Source organism: Meles meles, chromosome 1, assembly GCF_922984935.1.
Source record: "Meles meles chromosome 1, mMelMel3.1 paternal haplotype, whole genome shotgun sequence".
Classification (NCBI taxonomy): Eukaryota; Metazoa; Chordata; class Mammalia; order Carnivora; family Mustelidae; genus Meles; species Meles meles.
Window position 1 is genome coordinate 19,425,755 of NC_060066.1, and position 18,421 is coordinate 19,444,175.

Below are 18,421 nucleotides of genomic sequence, written 5' to 3' on the forward strand. Positions count from 1 at the left end.
TTACGGAGCTTAAGAGGGCAAGAAGGATTCTCAGAATTACTCTTACCCATTTCCCTATCATAAGGATTCAGGGAGAGACCCTAAAATACTTCTTGATCTGTCTTGGTTGTGCAGGTACAATCCTGCAGAGAGAAGAGGCAATTTCTTATTGAGGCTTGTTGCTCCAGAGCCTAGACAGTGTCTGTATCGTCAGATGCTTGAGTCAGTGGACTCGTGGTAGTAGCCAGAAACGTATTCCCCGTTGCCAGCAGACCCTGCAATAGAGTCCTCTGAGAAAAAATACAGTCTCACTTTGCCTGTTCAACACGGCTTTGTTGGAAGAAGAGAGGCGCAACCCCAGGCACCTGACCCTCATTTCTGTGTTTTAAAAAATCATCTTTCGTCATCAAAAATCTCCAAACAAACAAAAGCCCAGGGCCAGACGGCTTCCCAGGGGAATTCTACCAAACATTTAAAGAAGAACTAATTCCTATTCTCCTGAAACTGTTCCAAAAAATAGAAATGAAAGGAAAACTTCCAAACTCATTTTATGAGGCCAGCATCACCTTGATCCCAAAACCAGACAAGGATCCCACCAAAAAAGAGAACTACAGACCAATATCTTTGATGAACACAGACGCAAAAATTCTCGCCAAAATACTAGCCAATAGGATTCAACAGTACATTAAAAGGATTATTCACCACGATCAAGTGGGATTTATTCCAGGGCTGCAGGGTTGGTTCAACATCCACAAATCAATCAATGTGATACAACACATTAATAAAAGAAAGAACAAGAACCATATGATACTCTCAATAGATGCTGAAAAAGCATTTGACAAAGTACAGCATCCCTTCCTGATCAAAACTCTTCAAAGTGTAGGGATAGAGGGCACAAACCTCAATATTATCAAAGCCATCTGTGAAAAACCCACCGCAAATATCATTCTCAATGGAGAAAAACTGAAAGCTTTTCCGTTAAGGTCAGGAACACGGCAGGGATGTCCATTATCACCACTGCTATTCAACATAGTACTAGAAGTCCTAGCCTCAGCAATCAGACAACAAAAAGAAATTAAAGGCATCCAAATTGGTAAAGAAGAAGTCAAACTATCACTCTTCACAGATGATATGATACTATATGTGGAAAACCCAAAAGACTCCACTCCAAAACTGCTAGAACTTGTACAGGAATTCAGTAAAGTGTCAGGATATAAAATCAATGCACAGAAATCAGTTGCATTTCTGTACACCAACAACAAGACAGAAGAAAGAGAAATTAAGGAGTCAATCCCATTTACAATTGCACCCAAAACTATAAGATACCTAGGAATAAACCTAACCAAAGAGGCTAAGAATCTATACACAGAAAATTATAAAGTACTCACGAAAGAAATGGAGGAAGACACAAAGAAATGGAAAAATGTTCCATGCTCCTGGATTGGAAGAATAAATATTGTGAAAATGTCCATGCTACCTAAAGCAATCTACACATTTAATGCAATCCCTATCAAAATACCATCCATTTTTTTCAAAGAAATGGAACAAATAATCCTAAAATTTATATGGAACCAGAAAAGACCTCGAATAGCCAAAGGAATATTGAAAAAGAAAGCCAAAGTTGGTGGCATCACAATTCCGGACTTCAAGCTCTATTACAAAGCTGTCATCATCAAGACAGCATGGTACTGGCACAAAAACAGACACATAGATCAGTGGAACAGAATAGAGAGCCCAGAAATCGACCCTCAACTCTATGGTCAACTAATCTTCGACAAAGCAGGAAAGAATGTCCAATGGAAAAAAGACAGCCTCTTCAATAAATGGTGCTGGGAAAATTGGACAGCCACATGCAGAAAAATGAAATTGGACCACTTCCTTACAGCACACAGGAAAATAGACTCCAAATGGATGAAGGACCTCAATGTGAGAAAGGAATCCATCAAAATCCTTGAGGAGAATGCAGGCAGCAACCTCTTCGACCTCAGCCGTAGCAACATCTTCCTAGGAACAACGGCAAAGGCAAGGGAAGCAAGGGCAAAAATGAGCTATTGGGATTTCATCAAGATCAAAAGCTTTTGCACAGCAAAGGAAACAGTTCACAAAACCAAAAGACAACTGACAGAATGGGAGAAGATATTTGCAAACGACATATCACACAAAGGGCTAGTATCCAAAATCTATAAGGAACTTAGCAAACTCAACACCCAAAGAACAAACAATCCAATCAAGAAATGGGCAGAGGACATGAACAGACATTTCTGCAAAGAAGACATCCAGATGGCCAACAGACGCATGAAAAAGTGCTCCACGTCACTCGGCATCAGGGAAATACAAATCAAAACCACAATGAGATATCACCTCACACCAGTCAGGATGGCTAAAATTAACAAGTCAGGAAATGACAGATGCTGGCGAGGATGCGGAGAAAGGGGAACCCTCCTCCACTGTTGGTGGGAATGCAAGCTGGTGCAACCACTCTGGAAACCAGCATGGAGGTTCCTCAAAATGTTGAAAATAGAACTACCCTATGACCCAGCAATTGCACTACTGGGTATTTACCCTAAAGATACAGACGTAGTGATCCGAAGGGGCACATGTACCCGAATGTTTATAGCAGCAATGTCTACAATAGCCAAACTATGGAAAGAACCTAGATGTCCATCAACAGATGAATGGATAAAGAAGAGGTGGTATATATACACAATGGAATACTATGCAGCCATCAAAAGAAATGAAATCTTGCCATTTGCGACGACATGGATGGAACTAGAGCGTATCATGCTTAGTGAAATAAGCCAATCGGAGAAAGACAACTATCATATGATCTCCCTGATATGAGGACATGGAGAAGCAACATGGGGGGTTACGGGGATAGGAGAAGAATAAACGAAACAAGATGGGATTGGGAGGGAGACAAACCATAAATGACTCTTAATCTCACAAAACAAACTGGGGGTTGCTGGGGGGAGGTGGGATTTCGAGAGGGGGAGGGGGCTATGGACATTGGGGAGGGGAGGCGAACCATAAGAGACTATGGACTCTGAAAAACAACCTGAGGGTTTTGAAGGGTCAGGGGTGGGAGGTTGGGGGAACAGGTGGTGGGTAATAGGGAGGGCACGTTTTGCATGGAGCACTGGGTGTTGTGCAAAAACAATGAATACTGTTATGCTGAAAAAAATAAATAAAATGGGAAAAAAAAATCATCTTTCCACATGAGGATCCTTGGATCATAAACTCGGTATAACTTAGTGCTTCCTTTATTTGAAAATGTCAAGCTTCTCAATTTTGAGTGAGATGCAGGCGTGATGAGTGATGGTCTTTGAGTGCCTGTAATGTTTTATGAATTTAGCATCCTTCCTAATGAGAGCACTAGATTTACAATCAGAAAAGGGGGCACCTGGGTGGCTCCATCACTCAGTGTCTGCTTTCGGCCCAGGTCGTGATCCCCGGAGTCCTGGGATCGAGCCCTGCATCAGGCTCCCTGCTCAGTGGGGAGTCTGCTTTTCCCTCTCCCACTTGCTCTGCTTGTGTTCTGTCTCTCTGTCAAATAGATAAATAAAATATTTTTTAAAAATAAAAATAAAAAAGGAAAGGAGGGCTCTGGACTCAGGCGGCTCTGGGCTCTCTTGCCCCCAGTAAATAACACAGTTCAGGTACATGGATTCACTTATTCCATGGGTTCTAAGAATCAGAGCTTTAGAGCTATAGGAGGGACAGAAAACAAAAATAATAGAATGCGAATTGGCAGTTTCATGTCACTGGACCGTAATCAGGTAGCTAGTTGACAGGAAGTGTGAGACTAAAATTCGTGTGTCTCCGACTTTCAGCCCAGGGCATATTTGGCTCCACCCAGTACACCTCCCCATCCACGTGAAGTGTCTAAGAACAGTTCAGAATTACGCAAATATAAAATCCTTTCATTGCTGTTTTGCCTTTGGGGATGGTGCGGGCCTGCTGGTCTGGAACTTTGATGAGATGAGAGGTCGGGATAGAGATTGGGAGTACCTTCTAGAGAAGATCAAAGGGTTGAAGAGATCTCTGGGAAAACAAGAGAACGAAAGAGTAAAACCTTGGGGAGTACCAGGAAGAGGAGACAGAGGAGAGTAGGTTTCTGGTCATGATGACCCTTTGGCCAAGGCCTCTCTGGCCCTAATTAGTATGGACACTTTCCTCTTGTCCTGAAAGACTTCTAGAATAGCACCAGCAATGCTTCTTACTGCACTTGTCTGAGAGACTTTGTTTTGGCTTACGAAACATGTCTGTGTCGTTCATCTACCTCTCCAGTCTCCCTCTCCTACCCCCCAACCTCCCCATTCATCACTTCTTCTTTGTTCCACGTACAGACGGACTAAATCTTGTGGGAACCATACTCTGGCTCTTCTCAGCGGCAGCATCCCTAGACACCCTTTTCCCTGGTTGGCTGTCGACCTCAGGGCTGCTTTCCGCTCATTAGCAGTAATGGGTTTGAAAGGGAGAAATGCAAATCAACCTGATTTTTATCAGAGACAATGGGGAAAAAATGTGTCAGGGGACTCCGTCGGTGAAGATGGAGCAGGAAGGCATGTCCGTGTTCCACAGAAACTTCAGATGAACATTATGTTTTGTGCACACAGATCTCCCAACACAGACGCACAGCACAAAGACAGCCCGAAGTCGGCAGTGTCAGTGCTCAAAACACAAAGTGCCCTTGGTGTGTGTGTGTGCGTGTGAGCACAGTGGGCACTGTAATTGTCTCTGTCTTAGCGGCTGAATTCAGGAACCAAGCATTTTGGCTAAGGTGAATTTAGGGCCTTGAAATGAGGTTGGAGTCAAATGAATCCAGTAAGAACTGACTGAGTGAATATGTAGGAGGGGTTGTGATGAAGCAGGATCTCGAAGGGGAGAGCAGGGCTTTAGACGGGGACCTACCTGCATTTTAATCCCTGCTTTGTTACTTACTAGTGGAATGACTTCAGACAAGTTTTGTTTGTTTTGTTTTGTTTTTTTTAAGTCTTTGATCCTTTGTGTCTATAAAAAAGACATTAATACTGGGACACCTGGGTGGCTCAGTGGGTTAAGCCGCTGCCTTCAGCTCAGGTCATGATCTCAGGGTCCTGGGATGGAGTCCCGCATCCCTCTCTCTGCTCAGCAGGGAGCCTGCTTCCTTCTCTCTCTCTGCCTGCCTGCCTCTCTGCCTACTTGTGATCTCTGTCTGTCAAATGAATAAATAAAATCCTAAAAAAAAAAAAAAAGACATTAATACTTACCTCAAAAGAGAATTTACAGGGTTTAAATGAAATATTTTATGTCGCTGTCTGGCACAGGGCCTGGTACACAGCAGTAGATCGAAAGCAGTCTAAGGAGGCCGACCCGCGTATTTTCCTGGAGAGGTAGCTCTCTTTCCGAAGCAGCAGTTTGGAAGTGGGATGTCTATAGAGGCCTTTAGAAATCCCCAGATCTGTGAATGCTACTAAAATATATGTATATATATTTTTCTTTTATTAACTGTGGTAAAAAGGATTTGCTCTGGTTCTTTCACAAAGTACTGACTTCACGGTGAACTCAGAACTACCAAATCAGTGTTCTAGTGTTTCGTTTGTCTTTAACTTCTGTTTTCTGGCAGGAAACCATCACTTTCACAATCAGTACTATCATTTGCCTTTTTAGGCTGTTTTCCAAAAAGAACAGAGTAGAGTGTACACCCATGGTGTGTGTGCATTTTTGTGTGTGTGAGGTTGTTTTTTTTTTAATACTTTATTTATTTATTTGATAGACAGAGATCACAAGTAGGCAGAGAAGCAGGCGGGGGGGGGGGGTAGCAGGCTCCCCATTGAGCAGGGAGCCCGATGCGGGGCTCGATCCCAGGACCCTGGGACCATGACCTGAGCCGAAGGCAGAGGCTTTAACCCACTGGGCCACCCAGGTGCCCCAGGTTTGTTTTTTTTTTTTTAAGATTTTATTTATTTATTTGAGAGAGAGCATGAGAGAAGAGGTCAGAGGGAGAAGTAGACTCTCTGTGGACTGGGAGCCTGATGCGGGACTTGATCCCAGGATTCTGGGATCATGACCTTAGCCGAAGGCAGTTGCTTCACCCACTGAGCCATCCAGGCACCCGGTGTGTGTGTGTGTGTCTTTAATGACGTCACGTATGAGGAGAACAGCAGAGCCAGATGGATGGGTCTGTGGAGGGAAGTCAGCCCGCACCTTTAGAACTGGTCCCTAGCAAAATTACGAATGACTGCAAGCCATCGGCATTTGGGGTCACGCATGGTAACAACTGTATTAAATCCATGAAGGCCAAAGATCTGCGGTCTGTGGTGACCTGAAACCTGAATAAAAATACATACCCAACAATAATGCTGCCAAAATTAGGAAAGGAGAAAGAACAGTATAAATTGTGTTTTCTAGGAGAAGCTTGATGGCAAAAATCAGACTTGAGTTGGTCCTCAAAAAGTGAAAAGATATGTACTTACCTTACTTTTTAATTTCACAGAGAAAGTCCGTAAATAAAGGAGCTTATTACATGATGCCTGGGAAAGAGGTCATAAGTCATAAGTACAATTGATTGATTGTGAATCAGTCTCAATTTCCCTGTAAACACAATATGAAATTCATATATATGTGTAATTTTAACTAAGACCCTATTTATTAAGCTTATAGAGGTAATTCCATATTTAACCAACTATAAATTATAAAAACACCTTTCTAAAGTTTATATAAACTCGATTAAATAAAGCAATAAATAATAAGTCATTATAAAGTTTAAATAACTAAACATGTAAAAATGAATTTAAGCAAAAGCATACAAAAAGGTATTCATAATTCCTGTTTTTTCTTTTCCCTAGAAGAGATCAGAAGTTGAAGGAACAAGTATTTGTTCAAACTTTAGGTTCTAATACATAAAGTTGTATTATGTTGTTTTCTCCATTTTGTATTTAAGCTTTTTTTTTTTTGAGAGAGAGAGAATGCGTATGGTGAGGGGGTGGGGAAAGGGCAGAGGGAGAGGGAGAGAATCTTAAGCAGACTCTGCGCCCAGCTCCGAGCCTGACGTGGGGTTCCATCTGCCAACCCTGAGATCACAACCTGAGCTGAAATCAAGAGTCAGATGCTTAACCGACTGAGCCACCCAGATGTCCCTGTATTTAAGCAAAAGAGAGCCTTAAAAATAATTGCTAGTTATTCAGGTTTCTAGAAACCTCACCCTGTACCCTTACATTATTTTGAGAAAGCAGATCTTAAAATTGTAGAAGCCCAACTTTTTATTTTTTTTAAAGGTTTTACTTACTTGAAAGAGTATGTACAAGCGGGATTGGGGGGTATTGGAGGGGGGTGTAGGAGCAGAGGGAGGAGAAGCAGACTCTCTGCTAAGCAGGGAGCCAGACTCAGGGCTGGATCCTAGGACCCTGGGATCAGGACCAGAGCCAAAGGTGGATGCTTAACCGACCAGGCTACCCAGGTGCCCCTAGAAGCCAACTTCTCCTGGAATTTGGTTTTCCACTCCAGGACCCTCTGCCGTGTTGTTTTTCCTCCATTTCAAGCTTTACAGCTTTAGCTGGAATAACTGAATTGAAAGATAATTTTGTCTAAAATCCAATAGCTCCAAGTCCAGAGTGGAACTCTCACAGGAATCTGTGTTTACATCATCTTTTAGAGGTTGAACATCTTTTTGATTATAAATAATTTAGTGATTGTTAAAATCAAATGCATGATTCGTTATTTGCTCGTTCACTCGATAAACATTGTTTTAGTACCTGTAATTCATTCATTTAGTAAATAACTGCGGAGCACACACAGTATGCGAGCAGGTTCAAGTTCTGGGAATAGAACAGGGAGCAAGCAGGCCAAGTTCTCACTGCCCTGGAGCGTGCATTTCAGCAGTCGAGACAGAGGATACACAAAACACAATCCAGATGTAAGTGCTATGAGGGGAATGAGGAATGTGAAGGTAAGGGACTAGGCGAGTTATTCTAGATAACTGTTTGTAAAGGGCAAGATACCAAGATGTTCTCCGACTCACAGACAAATGAGAACAATAGATGTGGAAACTAAGAATTTTAAATATACCTGCTCTACATTTCTGCATTGAGTCTGCAAGGGCTCGTAGGAAGGGATCTGCTAATGGTGCCTGGGAGCATAAGAATGGTATTAAGTGGAATCTTAACGATGGGGAAAAGAGAGACTTTCTTGGTAACAGGAATTGCGTGTGCAAAAGGCGCATAATGCATGGCCTCATTTCAGAATAGCCATTAATCTTGGGTGGCTGGAACGCAGAATATATATATTCAGGTGATGCTGCCTTTCTTAGCAACACCCTTAGGCAGTTGTACCTTCACTCCTATGCTGCTGTATTGCATTTTTAGAATTCCTTGGAATTGCCTTCCAAGACCATTTCTTAGCAATGTATGAAAATCTACTCTATGTTCACGTGGGCATCGCTCCTGGTCTAAACGTGTTCTGTTTTTCACTTTCACCCTGCTTGGCTCAGCTCAGCACCCTCCATCCCTGTACACAATGGTTCCCGCCTCTCAGACCCAGGTGCCTGAAGGTGAGTCTTGCCAGGAGCCTTGGAATATAGTTGGCAATGGTGTGGTGCCGACTGAGGCCGACCACTGGGGGCACCACAGCCAAAATGCGTGATGAAACCGAATGGCATGAATTCTTAAGGAAAATAATTCAACAACATTTGTGAGTGCCAACCACTGGGCCGGGTGCTCTGTTGTGCTTCGCTCCTAGTTCTAGTGAGCTTTACTTACTAATTCCGTCTTCACCCCGTAACGCAAATCCGCAAGCTCATGACTCTCCATCTTTTAAAAAGTTAGAGAGCTATAGGATATTGCTTCTTATGAGATACAGCCTAGGGCCTTGTGTATTAGACCCAAATCGATTTAGAAGTGAACACTTCAGTGTCTCTCCCACACCAGTGTTCTTCCTTGGTAACTTAGAACTACAGAAGTTATAATAAACAGTTGTGTTGATCTGTTTGGGCTGCTCTCTATAATAAAATACCATACCATAGTCTGGGTAGCTTATAGATAACAGAAATGTATGTCTCACAGTTCTGGAGGCTGGAAGCCCAAGGTCGGGGTGGCAGCGGGGGCAGATAAGGGCTGTCTTCTAGACTGTCGACTTTCTGTCGTGTCCTAACAGGGGGAGGAGCCCCAGGGGTAAAGGAGCTCTGTGGAGTCTCTTGCATAAGGGCACTAAGTCCATTCACGTGGGTTCTACCTTCATGACTTCATCACCTCCCAGAGCCTACCCCCACCTCCTAATACTGTCACCTTGAGCATTAGCTTTTCAACATATGAATTTGGGGGAGACGCAAACATTGAGACCATAGCAACAATGAGATATTTGCATTAGGGCTTATGAAGCGATTTCATGTCTATTTCCCTTAGCACTCATGAGAACGCCCTGATTCTGTGGCCCATGAATCCCAGAGCACCTGCGAGCCCATGCCTGTGTGCGGGTGTGCCCAGGTTAGAGACGTGAGCCTCATTCCTCCTGTGCTCTCGTGCAGAAGCCACATTCCCTTTCAGGAGGGACACAGACACCATCCGAGATGTTATGCCTGCCTCACGGTTGTCATGGTGCAAAGTGCTTATTGGGATTCTGCCAAGAGAGGTGTGATCATGGAGAACACAAGCTCCTCTTTGAATCGTGCTGACGAGAAAGCTGATTCTCGGTGTTGGAGTGATTAGTTTGACCTTTCATTTTTAAGTGGTTTTATGAAAATGTGAGCCCTGCATGCTCTGTAATTTCAAACATGGAGTTTTTGTTTGTTTGTTTGTTTCTTCTTTTTCAAACCAGGCCTACGAAACTCAAGCTTATCTTAAACACCCATATTGGGTCGGGTAATCATCTCCCAAAATCACCAGCTTCTGGTGGTGTCTACTCGTTTTGCCAGCCTTAACGAAAAGGGAAGCTGTTAGTAAAAGCACGAGAGTCCTACCCACCATGACCTAGCAAATCATTGCTTAGAAACATGACAGGCATGGAGATCTGAGGAAGCCCTTCTTTCCTAATATAATTTTCCCGCTCCTACTAAAATTTTTTGTCCTCCAGAAGGGGTGATAAGAAGTGTGCGAGCAAGATTTGTGTGCCAAATGATGCATGGCAGGGGGTGATTTGGGAGGCCTCACTCTGGGGAGAACAGTTAGTTTTTCCTTTAAGATTTATTTAAGAGAGAGAGAGAGAGAGCATGTGTTCCCGTGTGCAAGTTAGCTGGGGGAGGGCCATAGGGAGAGAGAGAATCCTGCAGCAGACTTCCTGCTGAGCAAGGATTGGGGGAGCTGGATGCAGGGCTCAATTCCAGGACCCCAAGATCATGACCTGAGCCAAAAGTGAGAGTCCACTGCTTCACTGAGCGCACCCAGGAACCCCGGAACGGTTAGTTTTTTATTTATTTGACAGAGATCACAAGTAGGCAGAGAGGCAGGCAGAGAGAGAGGAGGAAGCAGGCTCCCTGCCGAGCAGAGAGCCTGATGTGGGGCTCGATCCCAGGACCCTGAGATCATGACCTGAGCCGAAGGCAGAGGCTTTAACCCACTGATCTATCCAGGTGTCCCAAGTTTTTTAAAGAGCTATTTATTACTGTCTCCTTAATAGCTTAAGGAAGAAATTGGCAGGAAGGAAAAAAGAACAGAAAAAGAAAGGAAAGGAAGGAGGAAATAAACAGGAAAAACACATGCCATTATCATTTTACCTCCATTGGATTTAAACCAGTTTACATCATTCAAAGGATAGAACTAACATTTGGATTTAAGAGACGTGCTATAAATCTTTTCACCCTGACCTTGGGGCTGTTCACTTGGATCCCTGATGAATGGTGCTTGATTCCTGGAAATATGGTAATGCCACTTGTTTTCTTATTTTGGGTAATAAACCCAACACATTCTTCATGTGAGCAGAAAGGCGCATCGATAACCGCGAAGACCCATGGGTCCTGCGGAGGGATTTTTCCTCCCCTCAATTTGTAGTGAGGCCCCGCATTTGTCTTTTCCCCCAGGGCTTCTCTGAGCCCAAGATGCTCAGCGTGTGCTCTAGAACCAATGCCAAGCCGCTGACCTCTGCGTCTGATGAGGCCTCTGCTGAGACTCTGACCCAAGTTCCAGCATATTGTTGGACTGGTCGCGTTGAGTCTTGGCTCCGATGCTAACGGGCAGCTCCTGAGTTGCATGGCGTCCAGATGAACCCGGGCTCTGGCAACGCTTACACCAGACACGCGACGAGATGCGCTTGGGAGGAGGGCAGCGAGACGCCCCGTGCAGGGGCATCGTAAGAGACGCGAGCAGTGAGAACAGCTGCATTGCCCAATCACCATTTCGTAGCTTAGGGGAGGTCATAAGCAATCAGGAGGTGGAAAAAAATATGTTGTCTTCTAGCTCCTCTTTAAAAAAAAAAAAAAAAAAAATCCCCCCACATCAGAGAGGTGCTTTATGAGCTGTGAAATGGGGAGGAAAGTTGAAATGTTTAAAGAGTCAGGTAATAGCTTTTATTATCAAAGGGAAGCTGACTTCCAGCCCTGCTGGTGAGTCACGGTAGATTTCCGAGCCTCGGGCATGGCCGTGTGGCACTGACCACAAGGACACCGGTGATATTTCAAGGCAATGCTCTGCTGTCCCTGCTGTCACGGTAGATTTCCGAGCCTCGGGCATGGCCGTGTGGCACTGACCACAAGGACACCGGTGATATTTCAAGGCAATGCTCTGCTGTCCCTGCTGTCCAACCCCCCCCCCCCCCCCCAGGAGATGGCAGGCCAGAGTCAGGGCACAAGAGGGCATGGTACTCTGGCCTGGGAAGCAATTTTTCAAAAGGCAGTTGCACACAAACATTTCTACAGGCACATTCCGTGAGACCCAATCCTGTGTCAGAAAGGAGCTGTGCCTCTCTCATTACCCCCAGAGTTCCTGGCACGGTGACTGCCTCCTAGTTCAAGACAGATCTCTTGGACTCACTAAGGAGCTGTGAAAAAGGGCTGTAAGAGCCTTGCTACTAAAGATAGCTATTTGACTTCCGGTGAGGTACTACTGCTCTTAAGTTTGTTCCAGATGACTCATTTCACAGATGAGAAAACTGAGGCAAAGAAAAGGTAAAGAGCTTTGCACTTTTATTGCTCAGCTTCCCTTAAGTGCTAAGATTATATGGGAAAGAAGCGTGCCCGCATGTGCCCTGGGGAAGCAGTGGACCCCGAGCCCAGGAACCCAGGTCTGATGCTCACACTGCATTTGTGAGCTCGCTCATCTTAGATGAACTCTTGCTAGTCTCTCTGAGCTTCTGCATCCACCCCTAGAGATGGCGATGGTAGTAATCCACGCAAAGGCATGTTGTAAACTGCGGAGTCCCATGTGAATGTAAGTGATGATTAATTTTCCAAGGCACTGTTCTCCAGACTCTGTTGTTACAGTTTTTTCTTTTTGCTTTTGTTTTGGTTTTTGTTTGAAGGGGTCATGTAAGAGTAAAGGAAGGAGTGAAATCCATGACCAAATGACTTTGAAGTGAGGGTGCTTCGGTGGCTCAGTCGATGGAGCTTCTGACTCTTGGTTTCAGCTCAGATCATGACGTTGCGGTTGCAGATTCTCTCTCCCTGACTATGGACTCTGAAAAACAATCTGAGGGTTTTGAAGGGGCGGGGGATGGGAGGTTGGGGAACCAGGTGGTGGGTAATAGGGAGGGCACGTATTGCATGGAGCACTGGGTGTGGTGCAAAAACAATGAATACTGTTACGCTGAAAATTAATTAATTAATTAATTAAAAAAAAGATTCTCTCTCCCTTCCCCTCTACTCCACCCCATGCACTCTCTCTCTCAAATAAATATATAACTAAATCTTTTTAAAAATTACCTTGAAGCAAATGCTCTATTTTGCCATTAATATTTTGCTTGTATTAAAGGCTCTGAGAAGTCCTGATATAAAGAAACCCATTTGAATGTGTTTTTATTTTTGTTTTAAAGATTTTGCTATTTATATATTTGCGACAGAAAGAGAGGGAGCCCGTGAGCCAGGCCGTGGGGCAGGGAGGGAGGTAAGACGTAGGGCATGGCGGAGGGACGGAGAGACTTTAGCAGACTCTGTGCTGAGCATGGAGCCTGACATGGGGCTTGATACCATGACCCTGAGATCTTGACCTGAGCTGAAACCAAGAGTCAGCCCCTTAACCGACTGAGCTACCTGGGTGCCCCCATTTGAATATGTTGAATGACATGATTTAAATCAATCTCAACCATTATAATTTTCCATCTTTACCCACGGAGAGACAGACGTGAAGAATGTCCCATACCTATTTTGTGTGAATGTCGATAAATGTTAAATTCATTCATTCACCATCGCTGATTGAGCGTCTGGTGGACAAGCAGCAGACTGTAGTGTTTCTCTGTCAGCACTGCCCAGAGAGGGAGTGGTGCTACTTAAAGTGCATCTGGGTCCTGCCCCAGACCTCCTGAATCAGAATAACTCCAGGGTCGGAGCCTGGGAATATGCATTTTCCACCAGTCCTGGGAGACCCTGACACACGCTGAGGTTTGATAAGCACTCCTGTGTACTGTGCTAAAGAAGAACTTGGTTTCTTGGCGTTTATGAGTTACTGGCTGTGTGACCCTGGGCAAGCTACTTCATGTTTCTCAACTCCGTTGTAAGAAAAGTGAAAAGGGGTATCACCACTTCATGAAGCTTTTGTGAAGATTCAATGCTATAATGTATGCAAAGTGCTAATTATGTCTGTATTTGTCCTTTTGGGCAGCTGTTACCCAAATTAACACAGATTGGGTGGCTTATAAACCACAGAAATGCATTTCTTACAGTTCTGGAGGCTGGGCGTCCAAGACCAGGGTGCCAGGTGGGTAGGGTGAAGGCCCCCTTCTGGGCACTAGATGTCTCCTTGGATCCCCACATGGAGGGATCGGGGTCATGGGATCTCTTTTATAAGAGGGATAATTCCATTCATGAGACCTCTGCCCTCCTGACCTAATTACCTCCCAAAGGCCCCATCTACAGTACCATCTCTTTGGGGATTATTAGGATTTCAGCATATGAATTTTGGAGGGACAAAACATTCAGACCATAGTACCATCTGCTGTAATGAGATCTCATTAATGATGATAACAGCTGTTGTTGTTGTTGTTATTCCCGGGACCACTATACAGGTGGAGAAATTAAAAAAACAGATCACTGTCCTCCAGTGCTCTCTCCAGCCCTGGAGTGAAATTTTAGCAGTCAGCCACAGACACCATGATCTATGTGCTATAGGAGCGAAATCCAATGGGAAGCCAGACATTCATTGTGTGGAGGGGTTCATGGAAGGCTGTACACACAGAAGATATTTGAGCTAACCTACAAGAAGGGGTCATTAGTTAGGAACCAGTCAACCCTGCTAATACATAGAAGAAAAAACCATCCTAAGAGTCCCTCTAGCAAGGACTCTTGTTAGAAGAGACATCAGAAGGAACATCACCACGTATCTGGCCTTGCCTTTTTGGTAACTCTGGGAGTTGCCTTCCCACTCATCACTTCGTGTCTCAGAGGTACTCTTTCTCTCACTCAATTTTCTTCACAGATTGTCATAGGGAATATTTTTTCCTTAAAAAAAAAAAAAACTCTGCAAATATTCAGAAATAATTTAAAATAATAATTCTACTTTTTTTGTTGACTTCCCCCCCTCCCCCGACCCCCTGCCTCCCAGGAGCTTCTGGTGGTGATTTGATAACTTTTGATTTTGTTGTTTCTCTCTTTTTTCCACTCTTAGTTCTCTTGCTGGTAGGTGGCTAAAAGTGACCATGAAGAAAGATCTAATTAATTCCAAGCTGAGTGGTGGATAGGGCTAATAACAACCGGCATTAATTTCATAAGTATTCTATTTAGCATTAATAAGAAAATTCAGCCAATTTTAGTTGATTGCCTGCTATAGGGTCAGTCTTGCTTAAGGGTGTTAGTAGGCTCTAAATGCATAGTCCCTGTCCTTAGGTAGCTGATTAATAAAGGAAATGACAAAGTGAGAAGTTTCAAAGTCAAGTAGTGATCCACAGAGAAACTGTGCCAGACAAAACACAATCCTATTCGATTCAATAACTGCCAGAGTCTTTCTGTGATTAATTATGAGATCAGGTGGGCTAAGTACATTGGTCCAGCCCTGTGGAGTATTCCAAAAGAAAAGATTTCTGTGGAAAATACAAATTTAGTAAATTTCCCTTTTGGCCCCCTGAGGGATGCATATTTTCTCATGGGGCAGCTGGTCTGTGCCATGATTCCAGAGCAGATGGAGCCAATTTTTCAAGTATTTTCTGCAAAGATTGGCAAACATCAGGCAGAGCAGTGACCCAGCATTGCTGGAATGTCCGTGCGCACAGACAGGTAATAGGAGATTAATTGAGACACATCTCTCTTCCCTTCCCCCAAGCAGAAAAGGAGGAAGAATAAATGAGAGGATTGATTTGGTTTGGTTTTAAGCCATTTTGGTCATACTTTTTTTGAACTGATTTTTAAAAATTAATGTGTGCCCATTGTGAACACTATTTTCCATTCATTTTTCAGTGTGATTTGGATATTGCAAGAGTGGCTCCCGTGGGGATGGGAGGCAGGATGGGTTAGCACTGCTCACCTTGCAGCACCAGAGTCTTCTGATGGCTCAGGGAATCCTGCCTGGTGGCGGGACTCTGGCTGGTGGCCTCTTGATCCCCCGCGTAGGTCTTTGGTGAGAGAAATGCCCTAGCACAGAGCTGTATACGTGGTCTACCCCATCATTTCCCTAAGTTTAAGGAACATGGAACATGAACCACAGAGGAAGGAAGCAGGCAGTTCGACACTGAGTTCTTCCTAGGTTACGATCTTTGCTTTTTCTGTTGTTTTATTTCTTTTCTTGCCCATGTCCTATTTTTATTTTGTTCTTCCTCTTATTTTTCCTTTCTACTCATTTTGGAAATCATATAGTCTTTATCTCTTGTTTTAGTAGTTACCCTTCAATTTTCGATAATGTGTATATGATTTAAAATCCGAACAGAATTACTATCTCTAACCCCTTCTCCTCAAATACAAGGATCTTAGGAAGCTTTCATGCCACTTCTGTCTTCCACATTATTTTGTTCAGGGTCTTCCTTACCACCTCCTTTTACTTAACCCAGATCGGTCTTATTATCCAGCCATGATATTGGCTTGGATTTTATCATAAGTTGACTGGTTTCTTTGTTCCCCATTGTTCTCCACTCCTACTCCTTCTGTGGGATTCAGTTTCTTTCTTTCCTGAAACACTTCTTTAGTGCTTATTTGGCTTTTCAGCAAGAGTCCTTGTCTTATTCTATGAGTATGGCTTCTAATGCTTTAAACAGACTTCTGCTACATGTCTGTCCTTCCTTGTGTTACAGTGCATCGTGTTTGTTTCCCCGGGGCCGCCATAACAAAGTAGGACAGCCTGAGTGTCTTAAACAATGGAAATGTACTTTCTCACACTTCTGGAGGTTTGAAGTTCGGCATTAGGTGTCTGCTGTGTTAGTTTCTTCTGAGACCTCTCTTTGGCTTGTGGGTGGCCATCTTCTCCCTGGGTCCTCAAATGTTCTGCCCATGTGTGTCTACCTCCTAACTGCTCTACTTAAAAGAACAACACAAATAGTTGATTAAGCCCACTCTAATGACCTCATTTTACCTTAACTGCATCTTTAAAGAACTCTTGTCTCCAAATACAATCACATTCTTAGATACTAGGGGTTAGAACTTCAACATATGGACATAGGGGCCAGCGGAGACACAGTTTAGCCCATACCGTAAGTTCTTAAGTTCTAAGAACCCCCATGTGATATGTCTGTTGACTCATTCTCATGGAGGATTTTTATCCCATGTGCTTTGAAATTTTGGACTGTGAGCTCATCTCTGCTGGGTGTTTAACCGTGGGAATATCATGTGCGTGGGTGAAAGGCGAGTCCCTATGGAGCAGCTGTATCCAGAAAGATCTACCAGGTGCTGCCAGAGTTTCAGTGGCTCAGGTCAATGTTTATGATAATTACCCTGCTTGGGGTTTCCCGGATCATGTAGCCTATAGATATATCAACCCCAGACCCTCATGAATCCTCTAAGCCTGTGGTTATAAAGCATCAGAGGAGAACTTTTATCCTATTCAAATTATAAGATGCTATGAAGACAGGTTCTTTCTATCTACTCTTTCACTAGCTGTGAAGCCCTTAAAAGGTTCAGATTTATGCAGAGACATAATTACAGCCTCTCACCTTGTAAGCATGGCCACCCACAGAGTTGCCCAGTAAATAATCCTACATGATGCTGAAACCTGTTTGGGGTTATAGAGACTAATTACCTCTCTTTCATTCTATGCCTGCTTGTTCATGGCAGCAACTCATTGCTTCACGTCACTTTCCTCTTTTTCTCTTGCACCCGAGGCTTTCAGATACTCATTCAAATCCGGTTTTATCCAGCATGTTCAGCTGTTTGGAACATAAGGATTTTCAAGACATCTGGTCTCCCGTTACCAGCATGAAAAGTTAGGTGGTGGGGTTTATTGAGATTGGTTTAAACTTATAGATTAATTTAAGGAGGGGGTGTAATCTCTGTGATAAGGAGTAGCCCCTTCCAAGAAGTGAAGATTTGTTTAGATTTTCTTGGTGTCCCTCCACTAGGTTTTTTGTTGTTTTTTTTTTTAATTTTTATTTATTTATTTGACAGACAGAGATCACAAGTAGGCAGAGAGGCAGACAGAGAGAGAGAGGAAAGCAGACTCCCTGCCGAGCAGAGAGCCCGACGCAGGACTCGATCCCAGGACCCCGAGACCATGACCTGAGCCGAAGGCAGCGGCTTAACCACTGAGCCACCCAGGCGCCCCCCTCCACTAGGTTTTTAAAATTTTCTTTGTGTGGTTTTGTACTTCTTTCTATTTCTTAGTTATCTTTAGCTATTACCCTTAGGATCTTCTTTCATTTTGACTCTTACTGACTTTGCATATGTGAGGCTGTGATCTCCATATGTTAATCTTGTTCCTAGCGAACTTGTTGAATTCTTCTATTGTTTCTGTCAGTTTTCTAATTGCCTCTCTTGGGTTTTTCAGGTATGCAATTATCTCAGCCCTAAAATATGACACTCTTACCTCTTGTCCTCCCAGTTTTTTATGCCTCTTATTTTATTTCTTTTGCTATATTGATAGTACTTTTGTAACACTGTTATGTAATAGTAAGACTAGAGAGCATTTTTTTTTTTTTAAGATTTTATTTATTTTAGAGAGAGGTGCATGCAGGGGAGGGGGAGAGGGAGAGAGAGAATCTCAAGCAGATTTCCCACGGAGCAGGGAGCCTGACTGGGCCTCAATCTGTCTCTACCCTGAGATCCTGACCTGAGCCAAAACCAAGAGTTCGATGCTCAACTGACTGAGCCACCCTGGTGCCCCAAGAGTAGAAAGCATTCTTATATTTTTCGTAATTTAAACAGGAATGCTGCTGTTGGTTTCTTGTTAAGCTTGGCTTTGGCTAACTCGCA

The 18,421-nt window shown here is 43.7% G+C and overlaps 1 protein-coding gene across 1 annotated transcript in view; it reads left to right on the top strand.

Annotated features, from left to right (window-relative positions):
* SNTB1 (syntrophin beta 1) overlaps nt 1-18,421 on the top strand; it is a 236,160-nt gene that overhangs the window by 149,950 nt on the left and 67,789 nt on the right. The window lies entirely within an intron of this gene.